Consider the following 20,214-nt stretch of genomic DNA (forward strand, 5'->3'; position numbering starts at 1 on the left):
TAAATTGATCACATGACATGCATTAATAAGTTGATAAAAAGATTTTAGAAAAAAATATAGCCACAGCATGTTACACTGTGGTTGACTTTGTAAAGTAAGCTGCTGCTGCTGCTGCTGCTAAGTCGCTTCAGTAGTGTCCGACTCTGTGCGACCCGATAGACGGCAGCCCACCAGGCTCCCCCGTCCCTGGGATTCTCCAGGCAAGAACACTGGAGTGGGTTGCCATTTCCTTCTCCAATGCAGGAAAGTGAAAAGTGAAAGTGAAATCGCTCAGTTGTGTCCGACTCTTAGCGGGTGACCCCATGGACTGCAGCCCACCAGGCTCCTCCGTTCATGGGATTTTCCAGGCAAGAGTACTGGAGTGGGGTGCCATTGCCTTCTCCGCATTTTTGCACATATGTAGGCTTATCTTCCCATTTGTTCAGAAACATTTAGGGGTATTCAAAAATAGTACAATTTTTATTCCAACCATAAGTAAGAGAAATAAATCCTTGTTCCAGAAATGTACTAATTTTGCTGTTCACCTACTACTCTATTACTATGAATGCATTTGTGGCTGCTTTATAGTCAGCAAAAATGTATAATATTTGGAGAATAACTTTATCAGCTAGAGTAACACCATCTGTTCTCATGGACACCAAAGCACATAAAGGTTCAAATACAATTTTTGTTTACCATTCATATAATAGCCTAATGCTTTCCTCCACATGGCCATCCAGAGACTTATTCTGTTATTCTACCACCCCCTAAAGTTATCTATGTCACACTTAAGAAAGTGGAGGAAAAGTAGAGAAGGTTGCATACTCACTTTTCAAAAGTCTTGGACCCAAATAGCATATATCACTCAGTTATATACCATCGCCTAGAAGTCAGCCACATGTAACTTAAAGGGAGGAAAAATGTAGCTTAGTTGGGTGCCCAAGAAGAAAAGTGTATCAGCTAGTGTCCACTTAGGAAAACACAGAACATGCTAAATACTCAAACAAGGAATTTAATGAATGTAGTCAATTGTTTGCAAAAGTTTTCAAAGGGATACAGAAGCAAGATGAGATTAGAAAATACTGGAGAACACTATCCCTCAGGACTAGAAGAGGAAATAATGTTACCAAGGACCCATGACCACTGTGCCATTGAAGCTATTGGTGTTGAAACAACTGCTATTTTGCAAGAAGTCAGGGGCCCACGCTCACTGAAGCTGCAGGAGACCAGGAGCCCAAAGTCGCCTACCGTTGTCTCTGCCACTGCCAAAGTCAGAGCTCCATGAGTGCAAGGCACACTCTGCTGTTGCAACCCCTGAAACCGCCCTGCTTGAGGAGGAACCCAGAAGCTGCTGTAAGCTCCATCTCAGAAGCAGGAAACCAAAATGACTTCTCTCATCAGTGGTCTCCAACAAATAATAGGAATAGTCTACCCTCTGGAGTACTCAGGACCATTCTCACTCTACTGTATTTAAATACTTACAGGTAACAAAGAAGTAACATCAAGCATCTGCCTAACAGGATGCAACTATTCTGTTGAACATGAAGATACCTGCACCATCTCTCTCTCCCCCAAGAAGAGAAGACACAAATTCCCGTCTATTGCCGTATTTGTATCTGAGAGATATTAATTCCAGTTCAGTCAGTTCCTCCTAGATAGCCTGTAACCTACATTTTAATGTAAACAACCACCAATGAAATTCACATTTTCCTATACAGACCAAGAGAAAAGAGAGAAGACTCAGACAACCACCACCACTTCCCAGGTGGCGCTAGTGATAAAGAATCCACCTGCCAAGACAGGAGACGTAAGACACTTGGGTTTGATCCCTGGGTCAGGAAGATCCCTTGGGGGAGGAAATGGCAACCCACTCCAGTATTCTTACCTGGAGAATTCCATAACCAGAGGAGCCTGGTAGGCTAAAGTCCATAGGGTCACAAAGAGTTGGACACAGCTTAGCACACAGACCCAACAATACAACACGTGCTGTGCTTAGTCAGCCGTGTCTGTGCAGTTGTGTAATATAACATAGCACAAGGTCAATTAATGGAAGAATGGATGAAGAAAGTGTGATGTGTGTATACACACACACAATGGTATAGTATTCAACCATAAGAAGAATAAAATCTTGCCATTTGCAACAAGAAGGATGGATCTTGAGAACATTATGCTAAATTAAATAAACAGAAAGACAAATAATATGTGATCTCACTTATATATGGAATTTTAAAAAAAGAAGAAGAAAAACAAGCTCTCATAGGTACAGAAAATAAATTGGAGGTTGCCAGAAACAGTGATTGGAAGGTGAGTGTATTGGGTAAAGGAGGTCAAAGGTACATCAGTTCAGTTCAGTTCAGTCACTCAGTCGTGTCTGACTCTTTGCGACCCCATGAATTGCAGCACGCCAGGCCTCCCTGTCCATCACCAACTCCCGGACTTCACTCAGACTCACGTCCATCGAGTCAGTGATGCCATCCAGCCATCTCATCCTCTTCTCTTTCTCCTCCTGCCCCCAATCCCTCCCAGCATCAGGTACATACTTCCAGTTATAAAATAAATGTCATGGGGATGTAACGTACAGCATAACAACTATGGTTTAATACCATATTGCAGGCGTCATCGGTGGTCCCGTGGTTAGGAATGCAACTGCCAGTGCAGAGGACATGGGTTTGATCGCTGGCCTGGGAGAATCCCACATGTCTCAGGGCAACTGGGCCCTTGAGCCACAACTGCTGAAGCCCTTATGCGTCCTAGATCCTGTGGTCCTCAGCAAGAGAAGCCACCTCAATGAAAAGCCCTCAGACCACAACAGGAGAAAGCCCGCATGCAGCAACAAAGACCCAGCACAGCCAAAAATAACTAAATAAATTTTTAAAACTTTTTGAATATCGTGTTGCTTATTTGAAATTGCTAGGAGAATAGATCTCAAAAGTGCTCATCACAAGAAAACATAACTGGGTGGTGACAGATGTTAACTTACTTTGATAATCATTTGCACCAGGTGCACCAGGACTTCCCAGGTGGCGCTGGTAGTAAAGAACCGCCTGCCGATACAGGAGAATCAAGAGACCTAGGTTCGATCCCTGGGTCGAGAAGATCCTCTGGAGGAGGGCATGGCAACCCACTCCAGTATTCTTGCCTGGAGAATCCCATGGATAGAGGAGCCTGGAGGGCTACAGTCCATAGGGTCACAAAGAGTCGGACATGACTGAAGCAACTTAGCACACGTTACACTATGTACAAATACCAAATCTCTAGGTTGTACATCTGAAACTAATATAATGTTGCATGGCAATTAGACTTCAATAAAAAAAATTAGTCTGGGAAATGAAAAGGAGGAAAATAATTGGTTTCATATGTAAGTGTTGCAGACTGAACTATGTCCTCCAAAAACATAACCCCTGATACCTGTGAAACAATCTTATTTGAAAAAAAGAGTGTTCGTAGATGTAATCAAGTTAAGATTAGGTCATACTGGAATAGAGTTGGCCCTGAATCCAATGACTGGTGTCCTTACAAAAGGAAAGAAAAGAAGATGTGGACACACAGATATATGGGGAAGAAGACCTTGTGACAAGAGACGCAGAGGGTGAATGCAGTGATGCCCTGCAAGACAAGAAGGTCAAAGGCTGCCAGCCACCAGGAAGAAGCCAGCAAAGATTCTTCCCTACTCCCTTCAAAGAGAGAGCAGAGCCCTGCCTACACCTTGATTTTGGACTTCTAGCCTCCAAAACTGTGAAAGAATAAATTCCTGTTGTTTTAATCTACCAAATGTGTGATACTTTCTTATGGCATCTCTTGGAAATTAATGGAACAAGCAAGGATGAAAATAAGCATAGCTGTTACTGTCCTCATTTCTGTTACTGGTCACAAGACCATACTTGATGTTTACAACTCCCCTCTTTCCATTACACAGTTCATATTTCCTTTTCCCTCTGCCAACATGTCAACTGACTGTAGTCCCATACCTGGCAGGTGGTTCAAGTATTCATTTTTGAAGGACTTTATTCTCAGTCCTTAGTGGGTCATTTTACTGTGATAATTAATTTCATGTGTCATCTTGACTGTTGACAGGGCACCAAGACATTTGATCAAACATTATTGTGGCTGTCTCTGTGAGGAGTGTCCAGATAAGACTAACATTTGAATCAGTAGACTAAGTTAAGCAGACTTCCCTCCCTAATGTGAGCGGGTCTCTTTTAAACAATTCAAGACCTGAATAGAACAAGAAGTCTGAATAAGAGGGAACTCCTTTTGCCTTACTACTTTCAGCTGCGACATTGCTTTTTTTTCCCCTGGTCCTTGGACTTAGCTCAAAACATCAACTTCTCTTGGGTTTAGAGTCCGTGGACTTTTAAAACTGGACCTGACACATATCATCAACTTTCCTAGTTCTCAAGCTTTTGGACTCAGACTGAATGCATTAACTGTCCTTAATCTTCAGCTTGCTGACTGAAGATCTCTGGGCTCCTCAGCCTCCATAATCCATAAGCCAATTCCTCATAATCGGTCTCTTTATTATAAAGATGTGTATTTTTATTACACATTGTCATATATTAATAATATATTTTATATTTTTGTATATGTTATCTATATGAAGACAAATGTGTGTGTGTGTGTGTTCAGTCTCTCAGTCATGTCAGACTCTTTGCAATCCCATGGACTGTAGCCCGCCAGGCTCCCCTGTCCATGGGCTTTTCCAGGCAGGAATACTGGAGTGGGTTGCCATTTCCTTCTCCAGGGGATTTTCCCAATCCAGGGATCAAACCTGCATCTTCTGCATTGACAGGCAGATTCTTTGACCCACCACACCCCTGAGAACTGTGCTGTGTGTGTGTGTTTACATGTATATACATCCTGTTGGCTCTGTTTCTCTGGAGAGCCCTAATGCATGTAGTCTACCATTAAATTTTACTAGAATTTATGTGTACTGTTTTGAAATGTGCCTCAAAGAATCTCTTGATTCCAAACGCAGTTCTTCCTTAACCTTTTCTATAGCAAGAATCCCATTTCCACTTGGTAATCGGAACCCATGACTCAGTCAACACAGTAACCCTCTTCTGTGCTTGTCAACTGGTTGTTGTTGTTCAGTGGCTAAGTTGTGTCCGACTCCTTGTGACCCCATGAACTGCAGCATACCAGGTTCACTGTCCTTTACTATCTCCAGGAGTTTGCTCAAACTCATGTCTGTTGAGTTGGTGATGCCATCCAACCATCTCATCCTCTGTCATCCCCTTCTCCTTTTGTCTTCAGTCTTGAAAAACCCCAAGTGTTCAAGTGTCTGTCTCAACCTCCAATTCAGTGGAGATACTTTGGTATTCTCTGGTGGAAACATTCCTCACTTGAAAAATAAGTTATTTCAACCAATAAAATACACAGGTGTAGAAATGGGAATCAAAACAGTTTTTCCAGGATGTTTATGTAATAGTATAAAAATGAGTAAAGCCATGTTGATGCCTTGGTTCCTGAACCTATTGAGTATGGGAGCACCATATGTTGGTCACGTGTTCAAAGCATATACCTCAGTTTGCGTTCTATGGTCAAGCATTTCATTTCAGCCACAACTCAGGAGAAAGCAGAAGCTATTTCTCAAAAGGAAAAATATTTATCAACAGAAGAGGACTTAATTTTGAACTAAACTCTCAGAGTTTCGCACTGGGATTCTACCATTAACATTTGACAGAGGATCCATGTTGTATGACAGTCTGTAACAGACACGTGACAACACAGGCTTTGCTGGGTCATATGGCCCACATGACAGAGAAGCTTGCCCTGCAGAGTTTTCTCTTGTTTTAGGAACTGCTCAAGACTGGCTTATACAAAGCAATATAAAAGTGATATACCTTGTCTAAAAGACAAAAAGGCTCCAGTGTTTCTCCCTCTTTTTTAGCAGCTAAAGGTACAATTTGCCTTATATTTTAGACAGGATATTCTGATGTGCCCCAGACTACTAGACTCCTGGCAACTTCTTTAAAGTGATAAGATGTAAATTTTCCTAGAGATTATCTGCTATCCACTGGTAAGCATGTGTCTTACTAAGGCATCTAGGGTTCTTACCACTTCTGGCCCTCCAAATCAAGTTAATGTAATGACATTATTGGAGTGGACCAGCACGATATTCTCTGTAAGATGGTGAGACAATCAATGTCTCTATAAACTAGATTATGACAGAGAGCAGTAGACTTTATATAACCTTGAAGAAAGACATGAAAGAGGTGCAGCTGCTCCTGCTGGATATGAGCAATGTGTTTGCAATGATGCTTGTCAAACGGTACCGAGAAAAAAGCTCTTTGTAGATCAGCAATAGCTGGAGTTACACAATGGTATGCTCCACTAGAGACCACATCTAAAACAGTAGCTACAATTCAGTCACTACCTGGTTAATTTTGTAATAATACACAAGAGGCACCTTCCTTTGCAGGCTAAAGAGCAAAGTTCAATAGAGGGGTGACAGGAATCACTGTCTCCACTTTTTTAAGTCTGATAGTGGCACTAATCTCTACAGTTCCCTTAGGGATGTGATTTGCTTTGAGTTTATTGTTTTGACAAGGAAGGGCAGTTACAGGACTTCTGTTTGGACTTCCTTACCGTTATGTTTCACTCCATAGATCAGGCGGCCAATATGCATATTCTTCTAGTTGCCAAGCATGTCTGTTCCAACTATGTATTCAGGAACCAGGGAATGAACTATATAGATGGTTCGCTAACATATTTGTACAATGAGCTCTAGACGAGAGTTGATTAACCACGTGACCTTCATAAGCTACCGCTCTGATCAGTGGGTCTCAGTGTCCTCTTGGGTGCCCACGCGGATGGGCTTACTCATAGCCAGTATATAGGAGTTCGTTAAAGAGAACTTTCCGCTTCCTAGTGCCCACTTGATTGGGAAAATGGCTGCTGGTTTTGGGAGGGGGAGTGGGAGAGAAAATAGTGGGGAGAATTATAAGATAATTTTTTGGCTGTTCCAAGGCTTTCTCAAGAAGATACAACTTCCTCTTTATTCAAGAACCTGCAAAATGGCATATATCTGCACACTGGATGCAAAGCCATGGCTTTTCACTGTGATGACTCGTATCTGTGACTAGCAGAGCTAGAGACTCTGATTGTATAGAAGTACTTAAGTGAGATTCCCAATCTATGCCCGTAGAAAGGATTCTGGGCCCTCAGTGGTGTGGTGTGATGAGTTAACCAACCCTTCCTTGCTTTTCTGCTTACAGACTTCTTTTTCTATGAAGACATAAATATCTTTCTTGTTTAAGTTGTTTTTGTAACTTAAGCTGAAAGCAGCCCTAACTAATTCAAGCTCTTGACTCATAAATAGATACGATACTTTAAAATGTTACTCTCTAGTGACTTTCATTCTCTTCCTTCCTAAAATTATTTTTAAACAATCAAAACAATGTTATATTAGTTGGGATCTTTTCATCTCAAAAGACAGAAAATTCAACTTGAACTGGCTTAACCAAAAGAGAAAATCTCTTAGATCACATTACTGGGGGAAAAAAACAACACACAAAAGTTCTAGATTAATATGTGTTTTGACTTAGGAGCTCAAACTACATCTTCAGAATTCAGTTTTTTCTCCAGCTCTCATTTTCTTTCTTCAGTTTTTCTCCAGCTCTCATTTTCTCCTTTTCTTGGCTTCCTCTGTAGTGAAAGTGGCCTCAAGCTCCTGGCTCCATTCATCCTTGCTGCTAGAAGTTCAGCCAGAAAAGAGGTTCCCCACCCCCTCCCAACAGTCTCAGCAAAAGTCTCCTTGTGGGACAATGACTTTATCCTTGAATCAAATGCTGAGGTCATGATCCATCTGGATGTCATGTCACTCATAAGTTAGATGGGTGTCAGCCCTACCCAAAGCAGTACAAGCAAGGATACCAGTGCCAAAGAAAAATGGGATAAATGCTCAAGAGAAAAAAATGTTTTGGAAAATGAATACTAATGACTCTGTTGGAACTTATCATGCCAGTGCTTAAGCTGAAATTGTTTGAATTCTGAAACAGATTTAGAGGAAATCATCTGACATTTTAGATAGGGCCAGCCTTTTGAAGAGAAACAATGTGATAGAATGAAATGAGCACTGAAGTCAAGGCACTGATTCAAGCTTACAATGAGGCTACCCACTCTATGAGCTTCAGCGAATCACCTAACTCCTCTGATTCAGTTACTTCACATGTAAGATAAAAGGGTTAATAATCTTTGTACATAATAGTGCTTTTGATTCTTTTTTAAAAAATATATCCCAACATGCTTAGGTTTGAGAAACACCAAAGGCTGGTGTCTGAGGAGTCAGCTCAAGCATTTCTGTGGCCAAACTTGTCGGAAACGCATACATATTAGGGGCCATAATCCTTTTAAAAAATGTTTTATTTATTTATTTACCTTTCGCAGCACTGTCTTCATTGCTAAATGCAGGCTTTCGGTAGTTGCAGTGAGTGGGCTTCTCATTGCTGTGGATTCTCTTGTTGCAGAGCACGGGCTCTAAATTTGCGGGCTTCAGCAGTTGCAGTGTGTGGGCTCAGTACCACACTTGTGGTGCACGGGCTTATTTTTTCCACAATATGTGGGATCTTCCCAGATCAGGGATTGAACTCATGTCCCCTGCACTGGCAGGTGGATTCTCAACCACTGGACCACCAGGGAAGTTCCAGGGAGCCAAAATCTTTGACCTGTGTGTCAGGCTGGGTTGAAGGCCCTCTACTTGTGAGTCCCTACACTCACAAGTAAGGACAATATCAGCTGCCACACATCTGTTGCCAGTCAGAATCTGTCTTTGGAGGCTTCCGACGTGGTCCAGAGGTTAGGAATCTACCTTGCAATGCATGGGACACAGGTTTGATCCCTGGTCTTGGAAGATCCCACATGCCTTGGAGCAACTAAGTCTATGAGCAACAGCAAAGACCCAGTGCAGCCAAAAATAATTTAAAATAAATAAATTAAAAAACAAATGCCTTTGGGAGCGGAAGCACACTTGCATCATTCCCATGTCCCCTCCAATCCCAGCCCACAAATACCCCTGCTTTTCCTTTGTCCTCCCAAATTAGGTTCACCAACCATGAGAACCTGAGTCAAGTAACAAGACTCTTGTGAAATCTTAAGATGTGTTTTGTTTTGTTTTCCCAGAAAGATGAGAGAGCAATCCTTACCTTCCTGTTGGCTTGGGAACATAAATTCCAGCAGTATTTTGTGTTCCCATGAACCCTTGGAGTCCTCTCAAGCATTCCATCACAGAAAAAGTTGCCAATCGACAGTGAGTCCAATTATAATTCCAAGTGCTAAACTGTACAAACTTTGTCTTATCTGTTACTTCTCTACCTCCATGATCTGCCACACTTACACTATTTCACTGGAAATTCTAATAGGAAGATGAAAATTCTAGAGGTAGGTGATGGTGATGGTTGAATAACAATCCAAATGAAGTTAATGCCACTAAAGTGTACAGTTAAAAATGGTTAGAATGGAAAAAAAAAGATTAAAATGATAAATTTTATTCTATGTGCATTTGACACAATAAAAAGATAATGAAACAAGAATTATAATATGATCCAGCAATTCCACGTGTGCATGCTAAGTCACTTCAGTTGTGTCCGACTCTTTGCAACCCAATTGACTGTAGCCTGTCAGGCTCCTCTGTCCATGGGATTCTCTAGGCAAGAATACTGGAGTGGGTTGCCATGCCCTTCTCCATGGGATCTTCCTGACCCAGGGCTGAAATCCACATCTCCCAACTCTCCTGCATTGGCAGGCAGGTTCTTTACCACTAGCACCAGCTGGGAAGCCACCCAGCTATTCCACCTCTGGGTATATACCCAAAGAAATGGAAAGCCTTTACTCAAACAAATATTTGTATGGCAATGTAATTTAAAATAGCCAAAAGGTGAAAACACTCCAGGTGTTCATCAACAGGTGAATGGACAAACGAGATGTGGTATATACATACAATGGACTATTATTTAGCTGTAAAAACAAGTGATGTTCTGATGCCATAACATGGATGAACCTTGAAGGCATTATAATGAGTAAAGTATGCCAGACTGAAAAGGATAAATATTGTGTGATCCCATTTATATGAGGCACCTATAATATTCAAGTTAATAGAGATAGCAAGTAGATTAGAAGTCACCAGAGAGGTTGGTGGAAAAGCATTGAGGAGTTACTGCTCAGTGGTTACAGAGTTTCTACTTGGGGCAATGAAAACATTTTGGAAATGGAAGTGGTGATGATTTCATAGTACATGAAATGTACTTGATTACATGAAAATGTAATTAATGTCACTGAATTTTACACTTAAAAATGGTTACTGTGACAAGTTTGTTTTATGTATTTGTTTTATGTATAATACATATATTGATAACAAAACAGCATATGTATTTACTACATAAATCTATAATTTTTTCAAATTTATGATGTAATATACTAAAAACTATTGAGTTATACACTCTAAGTTGGTGAATTGTATGGTATATGAATTATACCTCAGTAAAACTGTTTTTGGCTCTCTAGGTAGCTCAGTGGTAAAGAATCTTCCTGTCAATGCAGGAGACTTGAGTTCAGTCCCTGGGTCAGGAAGATCCCCTGGAGAAGGAAATGGCAACCCACTCCAGTGTTCTTGCCTGGAGAATCCTAGGGATGGGGGAGCCTGGTGGGCTACAGTCCATGGGGCTGCACAGAGTCGGACACGATTGAAGCGACTTAGCAGCAGCAGCAGCAGCAACAGCAACAGTATAAGCCAAATGGGCCTAACAGACATCTATAGAATACAGCACCCAACAACAAGAGTGCATGTTCTTCTCAGCTAAACACGAAAAGATTCTCCCAAATAGGTCTACATTAGGCCACAAAACAACCTTGATAAATTTAAAAGATTGAACATCATACACCGTACCCTATGTGACCATGGAATGAATGGAATGAAACTAATAGCAGAAGAAAACTTGGAAATTTTGCAAATGTGTGGAAATGGATCACACTCTTAAACAACCTTTGAGTCAAAGAAGAAATCCAAAGAAAGAGTAAAAAATAATTTAAGATGAATGAAAATGAAAATGTGTCAGAATTCATGGGAATGCAGCACAAACAGTCCTCAGAGAGAAATTTATAGCTGAAAAATGCTCACATCAAAAAAGAAGAAAGATCCCAAATCAATGGCTTCCCTGGTGGCTCAGTCAAGAGAGAATCCACCTGCAATGCAGGAGACCACCTGCAGCACAGGAGACCTGGTTCGATCCCTAGATCTGGAAGATCTGGAGAAGGAAATGGCAACCCACTCCAGTATCCTTGCCTGGAAAATCCCATGGACAGAGGAGTCTGGCGGGCTACAGTCCATGGGGTCGCAAGAGCTTGACACGACTTAGAGACTAAACCATAACCACAACAATACCCCAATTAACTAAGAGAAAGGAGCAAGTTATAACCAAAGCTAGCAGAAGGAAGATAATAAATATTAGAGCAGATATAAATGAAATAAAGAATAGAAAAACAAAAGAACTAATAAAACCGAAAGTTAATTCTTTGAAAACAACAAAAGGAACAAACATTTAGCTAGATTAAGAAAAACAAAGAAAATGTAAATTAACTAAAATCAAATTGAAAGTGGGGATCTAACAGAGGCAAAAAGTATTATAGAAATATACTATGCCCAACTATGGGCTTCCCTGGTGGCTCAGCTGGTGAAGAATCCACCTGCAATTCGGGAAACCTGGGTTGGATCCTTCGTTTGGGAAGATCCCCTGGAGAAGGGAACAGCTAACCACTCCAGTATTCTGGCCTGGAGAATTCCATGGACTATATAGTCCTTGAGGTCTCAAGGAACCAGACACGACTCAGTGACTTTCAGTTTCATGATCAGTTATATGCTAACAAATTAGATAATTAAACAAACTGGACAAACTCCTAGGAAAATACATACTACCAAAACTGACTCAAGAAGAGAAAAACTGGGGGGAGTTCCTGGTGTTCTAATAGTTAGAATTTGGCACTTTCACTGCCGTGGCTAGGGTTCACTCCCTGGTTGGGTAATTGAGATCCCACAAGCCGCCTGGAGCAGCCAAAAAAAAAAAAAAAGAAGAAGAAACAGAAAAATGTGAACTGACTTATAACAAGTAAAAACTGAAACAGAAATCAAAAACTTTCTCCCCAAAAGAGCCTAGGGTCAGAAGGCTTCACCGGTGAACTCTACCAAACATGCAAAGAATTAACACCAAACTCCTACAAAAATAAAAAAGGAAGAAGCATTCCTAACCTACTCTGTGACCCCAGTTTTACCCTGATACTAAAACCATCACAACAAAGGGCAAGTGAAGACCAATATCCCTTATTAATATGGATGAAAAAAATCTTCAAAAAATAGTAACAACCTAACCCAGCAGCATGCTAAGAGGAGGATACATGATAAACAAGTGGAATTTATCCCAGAAGACAAGAGTTGGTTAACTTATGAAAACTATACCACATTACCAGAATGAAGGGGAAAAAAAAATACATGATCATCTCATTTAATGCTGAAAAAGCATTTGAAAATATCCAGCACCTTTTCATGATGAAAATCTTCAACAAACTAGGAGTAGAAGGGAATTTTCTCACCATGATAAATGTCACTTATGAAAAACTCACTGCTAACATTCTACTCAAAGGTCAAGGCTATACTTTTATCTGAGGCTTAAAGTCCTCTTCCAAGTTCACAAGGTTATTCAGAGAATTCCTTTTCTTGCCTCTTTAGAACTCATGAAGACTTGATTCTTAAAGGCCACCAGAGGGACTTTGCTGGTGGTCCAGCTGAGACTCCGTGCTCACAGTATAGGGGTCTGGGTTCCTTCCCTGGTCTGGGAACTAGATCTCACATGCCTTGACGAAGAGTTTGCATGTCACAACTACGACCTGAAATGGCCAAATAAATAAATTTTTTTTTTTAAAAAAAGGCCAGCAGAGATTCTTCTGACCCTCTTTTGAAAGGCTCATCTGTTTACTGGTGTTTTTCAGTGGCTCAGTCGTGTAGGACTCTTTGCGACCCCATGGACTGCAGCATGCCAGGCTTTCCTGTCCTTCACCATGTCCCAGAGCTTGCTCAAACTCCTGTCTGTCCAACCAGGATAATTTCCTCTTCAATTAACTCAAAGTCGACTGATTACAGACCTTGATTACATCTGCAAAATCACTTTACCTTTGCCATAGAAGGCAACATAGTCACAGAAATTACAGGCCATCATATTTACATGTGAAGGGAGTTATACAAATCTGTGCATAGGCATACGTCATTTTATTGCACTTTGTTTTATTGAACCTTGCAGATCCTGATGTTTTATTGAACCTTGCAGATCCTGAGTTCTTACACATTGAGGTTTTGCGGCAACCCTGCTTTTTCAGGTGATAGTTAACTGTTTTTTTAGCAATAAAGTATCAGTTAAAATATGTACGTTATTTTCTTTAGACATAATGCTGTCATTGCACTCTTAATAGACAACACTGTGGTGTAAACATAACTTTCATATGCACGAAGAAATCAAAAAATTTCTATGACTTGCTTTATTGTGATATTTGTTTTATTACAGTGATCTATAACCAAATGGGGAGAAGGCAATGGCAACCCACTCCAGTACTCTTGCCTGGAAAATCCCATGGACGGAGGAGCCCGGTAAGCTGCAGTCCATGGGGTCACACAGAGTCAGACATGACTAAAGCAACTTAGCAGCAGCAGCAGAACCAAATGCAGTATCTCTAACGTAAACTTGAACATCATGGGGAGGAATCTTGAGAAGAGGACATCTTAGAATTCTGGCTACCATAGGTTATGATCTTTGATGAAGTAGGAAAAATATCATTACCTCACTTGTGTTTGGCTATCATTGTTCCCCCTCCTAAGCCCTCAAAGACCATCAATCATACACATGTGAATGTGTATACAGGTAAGTTTGGAGATTTCAGCAAAGAAGGTAAGAATATATTATTCTCTTTTCCGTTTTTTAAATTTAACTTAAATGAGTTGCCTTGCTGAAGGACTGATTTTAGCACATCCTTGCAGTGTTTCTCATGACCACTCCACACTTGCCTACCGTGGCACATTAACTTGTAAACAAGCTATTTGGGAATTAACAGGGCAGGGTGTTTTCACAGATGTCAAAGTGGCCAAAAATATTTCTCTTTCCAACCACATGTGATCAGAAAGCTGCATCTTTGCATGAAGGGTTATTATATTGACATTCTATTAAGACGATTTTGATTTCAACCATTTCTCTTGGAGTCCATACGATAACTTCTCTTTCTTTCTCTTTCTATCTGTCTGTTAGTCGTTCTATCTTACACAGAGTGTGTCTTTGGCCTTCCCCTGGGGAAGGAGGAAGAAGAAGCATCAAGTCTATGTTCCTCCAGTTGGGTTAGAGCCTGCAAATTAATCTGCTCCATAGGAAGGTATTCTCAAATGACTAGTTACCTTGGAGGAAGCAGGCTAATTCATCTCCCTATTGTGGATACTACTTGGCTGCCATATTCTGAATCTAATAAACACAAATTAACCTTGAGGGAGCTTTAACCATCACAGTGATAAACAGTACAGGCTGGGCTGTGGACCAGAGACTCATCTGCTCCCTTAACCACTTCCCAAGCTTTCAAGAAGTTCAACTTGCTTCTTGCCTAGGCCTCCACAGGGGGTCCCACAGGGAGGTTCCTCCTTTCCAACACAACTTTTTGCCTGTTACTTGAGCCCTTCCTTATTTTAACTCCTTTTCTCATCCTCAAGTCTCTTGCTTCAGTTCCTAGGGTACAGCACATCTCCCAAAGAACTCGATCACTTGGAAGTCAGATTGTTAGTACTAAGGTTGGACTTTGTTAGTTTTGGGGATTGTTAGTACTAGACGGAGGAGCCTGGTGGGCTGCAGCCCATGGGGTCGCTAGGAGTCGACACGACTGAGCAACTTCACTTTCACTTTTTATTTTCATGCATTGGAAAAGGAAATGGCAACCCACTCCAGTATTCTTGCCTGGAGAATCCCAGGGATGGGGGAGCCTGGTGGGCTGCCATCTATGGGGTCGCACAGAGTCGGACACGACTGAAGCGACTTAGCAGCAGCAGCAACAGTGCTAAAGTTAGGGCTGCTATCAGTGCAATAAAATTAAAACTGATGGATTTAGGGCCAGAGTGGTTTATTAATAATAATTTGGCTGCTAAGTCGCTTCAGTCGTGTCCGACTCTGTGCGACCCCATAGACGGCAGCCCACCAGGCTCCCCCGTCCCTGGGATTCTCCAGGAAAGAACACTGGAGTGGATTGCCATTTCCTTCTCCAATGCATGAAAGTGAAGTCACTCAGTCGTGTCCAACTCTTCGAGACCCCATGGACTGCAGCCCACCAGCTCCTCAGTCCATGGGATTTTCCAGGCAAGAGTACTGGAGTGGGGTGCCATCGTCTTTTTTAGTATTTAAAAAGGAAATGTTCAGGGCTTCCCTGGTGGCTCAATAGTAAAGAATCTGCCTGCCAATGCAGGAGACACAAGTTCAATCCCTGGTTTGTGAAGATACCACATGTCCCAGGGCAACTAAGCCAGTGGGCCACAGCTACTGAGCCTGTGCTCTATAGCCTGGGAGCTCCAGCTACTAAAACCTGCATGCCCTAGGGCTGGTGCTGTGCAACAAGAGAAGCCACTGCAATAAGAAGCCCCCCCCACTTCAACTAAAGAGTAGCCCCACTTGCCATAGCTAGAGAAAAGCCACCCAAGCAATGAAGCCCCAGCACAGCCAAAAAATAACTTTTTAAAAAGTAAATATTCATTGTGACAATTTTAAAAAGTATAAAGAAAAAAAAATATCTCAGTGGGTTGCTTAGTTTTGACTATTGATTGAAGTAGCTGAAATCTTTATTTTAAACATTTCTACAATAAATAATGAGCCACTGATATTTATTAATCTTTGATTTTTAAGACCATTTTATATTCTCTAATTGTGAGAATATTGCCACATAACAAATTACTACAAAATGAGCAGCTTAAAATAATATGTTTATTTTCTAAGGGTTTCCTTGGTCCAAGGGTCCAAGCACAACTTAGCTGAACCCTCTGCTGGGGGCTCTCATAAAGTTGCAGTGAAGATGTTGGTCAGCTGTGTTTTCATTTGGAGGCTTAACTGGGGAAGAATCTGCTTTCAAGCTCATTCAGGGTGTTGGTGGAATTCATTTCCCTGGAGGTGTAGCTGGTTGTCAGCTAGAGGCTACCCATAAACCCTAGAGACCATCACTAGTTCCCTGTCATGTGGCTCTATGGGCAGTTTATATGGCCGTTGGCTTCCTCAAGGTCATCAGGAGAGCCTATAGCTCCAGTATGCTAAGCTAGAGGCTTCCCTGGGAGCTCGGCTGGTAAAGAATCCGCCTGCAATGCAGGAAACCCTCGTTGGATTCCTGGATCAGGAAGATGCCCTGGAAAAGAGATAGGCTACCCACTCCAGTATTCTTGGGTTTCCCTGGTGGCTCAGATGGGAAAGAATCCACCTACAATGTGGGAAACCTAGGTTCAATCCCTGGGTTGGGAAGATTCCCTGAAGGGCATGGCAACCCACCCTAGTGTTCATGCCTGGAGAATCCCCATGGACAGAGAAGCCTGATGGGCTACAGTCCATGGGGTTGCAAAGAGTCAGACGTGACTGAGCGACTAAGCACAGCACAGTATGCTAAGCTCAGTTCAGTTCAATTGCTCAGTCATGTACAACTCTTTGCAACCCCATGGACTGCAGCACACCAGGCCTCCCTGTCCATCACCAACTCCCAGAGTTTTCTCAAACTCATGTCCATTGAGTTGGTGATGCCATCCAACCATCTCATCCTCTGTCGTCTCCTTCTCCTCCCACCTTCAATCTTTCCCAGCATCAGGGTCTTTTCCAATGAGTCAGCTCTTTGCATCAGGTGGTCAAAGTATTGGAGTTTCAGCTTTAGCATCATTCCTTCCATTGAACATTCAGGGCTGATTTCCTTTAGGATGGACTGGTTGGATCTCCTTGCAGTCCAAGGGACTCTCAAGAGTCTTTTCCAACACCACAGTTCAAAAGCATCAATTCTGTGGTGCTCAGCTTTCTTTATAGTTCAACTCTCACATCCATACATGACTACTGGAAAAACCATAGCCTTGACTAGACGGACCTTTTTTGGCAAAGTAATGTCTCTGCTTTTTAATATGCTGTCTAGGTTGATCATAACTTTCCTTCCAAGGAGTAAGTGTCTTTTAATTTCATGGCTACAGTCACCATCCGCAGTGATTTTGCTGCTGCTGCTGCTAAGTCACTTCAGTCATGTCCGACTCTGTGCAACCCCATAGACGGCAGCCCACCAGGCTCCCCCATCCCTGGGATTCTCTAGGCAAGAATACTGGAGTGGGAAGTTTGCCACTGTTTCCACTGTTTCTCCATCTATTTGCCATGAAGTGATGGGACCGGATGCCATGATCTTTGTTTTCTGAATTTGAGCTTTAAGCCAACTTTTTCACTCTCCTCTTTCACTTTCATCAAGAGGCTCTTTAGTTCTTCTTCACTTTCTGCCATAAGGGTGGTGTCAGCTGAATATCTGAGGTTATTGATACTTCTCCCAGTAATCTTGATTCCAGCTTGTGCTTCATCCAGCCCAGTGTTTCTCATGATGTACTCTGTATATAAATTAAATAAGCAGGGTGACAATATACAGCCTTAACGTACTCCTTTTCCTATTTGGAACCAGTCTGTTGTTCCATGTCCAGTTCTAACTGTTGCTTCCTGACCTGCATATAGGTTCCTCAAGAGGCAGGTCAGGTAGTCTGGTATTCCCATCTCTTTCAGAATTTTCCACAGTTTATTGTGATCCACACAGTCAAAGGCTTTGGCAGAGTCAATAAATCAGAAATAGATGTTTTTCTGGAACTCTCTTGCTTTTTTGATGATCCAGTGGATGTTGGCAACTTGATCTCTGGTTCCTCTGCCTTTTCTAAAACCAGCTTGAACATCTGGAAGTTCACGGTTCACGTATTGTTGAAGCCTGGCTTGGAGCATTTTAAGCATTACTTTGCTAGCATGTGAGATGAGTGCAATTGTGCAGTAGTTTGAGCATCCTTTGGCATTGCCTTTCTTAGGGAATGCTAAGCTAGAATCATATCATATAATGTAATCACAGGAGTGGTGACATTGCATCACTTTTTTCCTATTCTATCAGATAGAAGTCAGTCACAGGTTGTATCTGCGCTCAAGGAGAAAGGACTATACAAAGGCATGGGCACCAGGAGGAAGAGATCACTGGCATTGTGTTGGGGTCTGAGCTCTCATTTCCTTATCTAGATTGAAAAACAAAGAAAGAAAGTGAAGTCTCTTGGTCGTGTCTGATTCTTTGCAACCCCATGGACTGTAGTAGCCTACCAGGTTCCTCCGTCCATGGGATTTTCCAGGCAAGAATACTGGAGTGGGTTGCCATTTCCTTCTCCGGATCTAAATTGGAAGTAATAGGGAATTTCCTGGCAGTCCAGTGGTTAGGACTCCACACTTTCACCACTGAGGGTCTGGGTTCAATCCATGGTCAGGGAACTCAGTTCAGTTCAGTTCAGTCACTCAGTCGTGTCCGACTCTTTGTGACCCCATGAATCGCAGCACACCAGGCCTTCCTGTCCATCACCAACTCCCAGAGTTCACTCAGACTCACGTCCATCGAGTCAGTGATGCCATCCAGCCATCTCATCCTCTGTCCTCCCCTTCTCCTCCTGCTCCCAATCCCTCCCAGCATCAGAGTCCTTTCCAGTGAGTCAACTCTTCGCATGAGGTGGCCAAAGTACTGGAGTTTCAGCTTCAGCATCATTCTTTCCAAAGAAATCCCGGGGCTGATCTCCTTCAGAATGGACTGGTTGGATCTCCTTGCAGTCCAAGGGACTTTCAAGACTCTTCTCCAACACCACAGTTCAAAAGCATCAATTCTTTGGCACTCAGCCTTCTTCACAGTCCAACTCTCACATCCATACATGACCACAGGAAAAACCATAGCCTTGACTAGATGGACCTTTGTTGGCAAAATAATGTCTCTGCTTTTCAATATGCCATCTAGGTTGGTCATAACTTCCCTTCCAAGGAGTAAGCGTCTTTTATTTCATGGCTGCAGTCACCATCTGCAGTGATTTTGGAGCCCAAAAAATAAAGTCTGACAGTGTTTCCACTGTTTCCCCATCTATTTCCCATGAAGTGATGGGACCGGATGCCATGATCTTCGTTTTCTGAATGTTGAGCTTTAAGCCAACTTTTTCACTCTCCACTTTCACTTTCATCAAGAGGCTTTTTAGTTCCTCTTCACTTTCTGCCATAAGAGTGGTGTCATCTGCATATCTGAGGTTATTGATATTTCTCCCGGCAATCTTGATTCCAGTTTGTGCTTCTTCCAGTCCAGCATTTCTCATGATGTACTCTGCATAGAAGTTAAATAAGCCAGGGTGACAATACAGACAGGTCAGGGAACTAAGATACCACAAACTGGGTGGTGGAGCCACAGAGAGAGAGAGAAAAAAGGAAGTGATGGTTCTTTTTTTTTTTTTAATTGGAGTATAGTTGCTTTACAATGTTGTGTTAGTCTCAGCAAAGTGAATCAGCTATACATATACATATAGCCCATCTTTTTTGGGTTTCCTTCCCATTTAGGTCACCAGAGTTCCCTATACTACACAGTAGGTTCTCATTGTGTGTGTTCGTTGCCATCTCATCCAACCATTTCATCCTCTGTTGCCCCCTTCTCTTTTTGCCTTCAATCTTTCCCAGTATCAGGGTCTTTTCCAGTTAGTAGCTCTTCGCATCAGATGGCCAAAGTATTGGAGTTTCAGTTTCAGCTTCAGCATCAGTCCTTCCGATGACTACTCAGCGTTGATTTCTTTTAGGATTGACTAGTTTGATCTCCTTGCTGTCCAAGGGACTCTCAAGAGTCTTCGTGCTCATATGACTATCCCAGTCTCCCAACTCTTCCCACTGCCTCCCCTCCCCCCTTGGTGTACATACATTTGGTCTGTATGTCTGTCTCTATTTCTGCTTGGAAGCAATGGCTCTTTTCTTAAGGAAGATTCTGAATGTGCTTCTTACAGGAAATGTTGCAGGGAGGAAGCCAATTCTGACTCCACGTTGGAACTTTCTTTGACTTGCTTTTCGTTGCTTTTATTTTATAATGATACAGAGTGGTTTGCCTCAGAGAATCCTGCCCCTCTGCCTGTCTGTTAAACTAGAGTGCCTTTGTTTAGAACCCTGTTCACCTGTGGATGGCAGGAAAGAAGAAATT

Source organism: Bos indicus x Bos taurus, chromosome 24 (assembly GCF_003369695.1).
Source record: "Bos indicus x Bos taurus breed Angus x Brahman F1 hybrid chromosome 24, Bos_hybrid_MaternalHap_v2.0, whole genome shotgun sequence".
Lineage (NCBI taxonomy): Eukaryota > Metazoa > Chordata > Mammalia > Artiodactyla > Bovidae > Bos > Bos indicus x Bos taurus.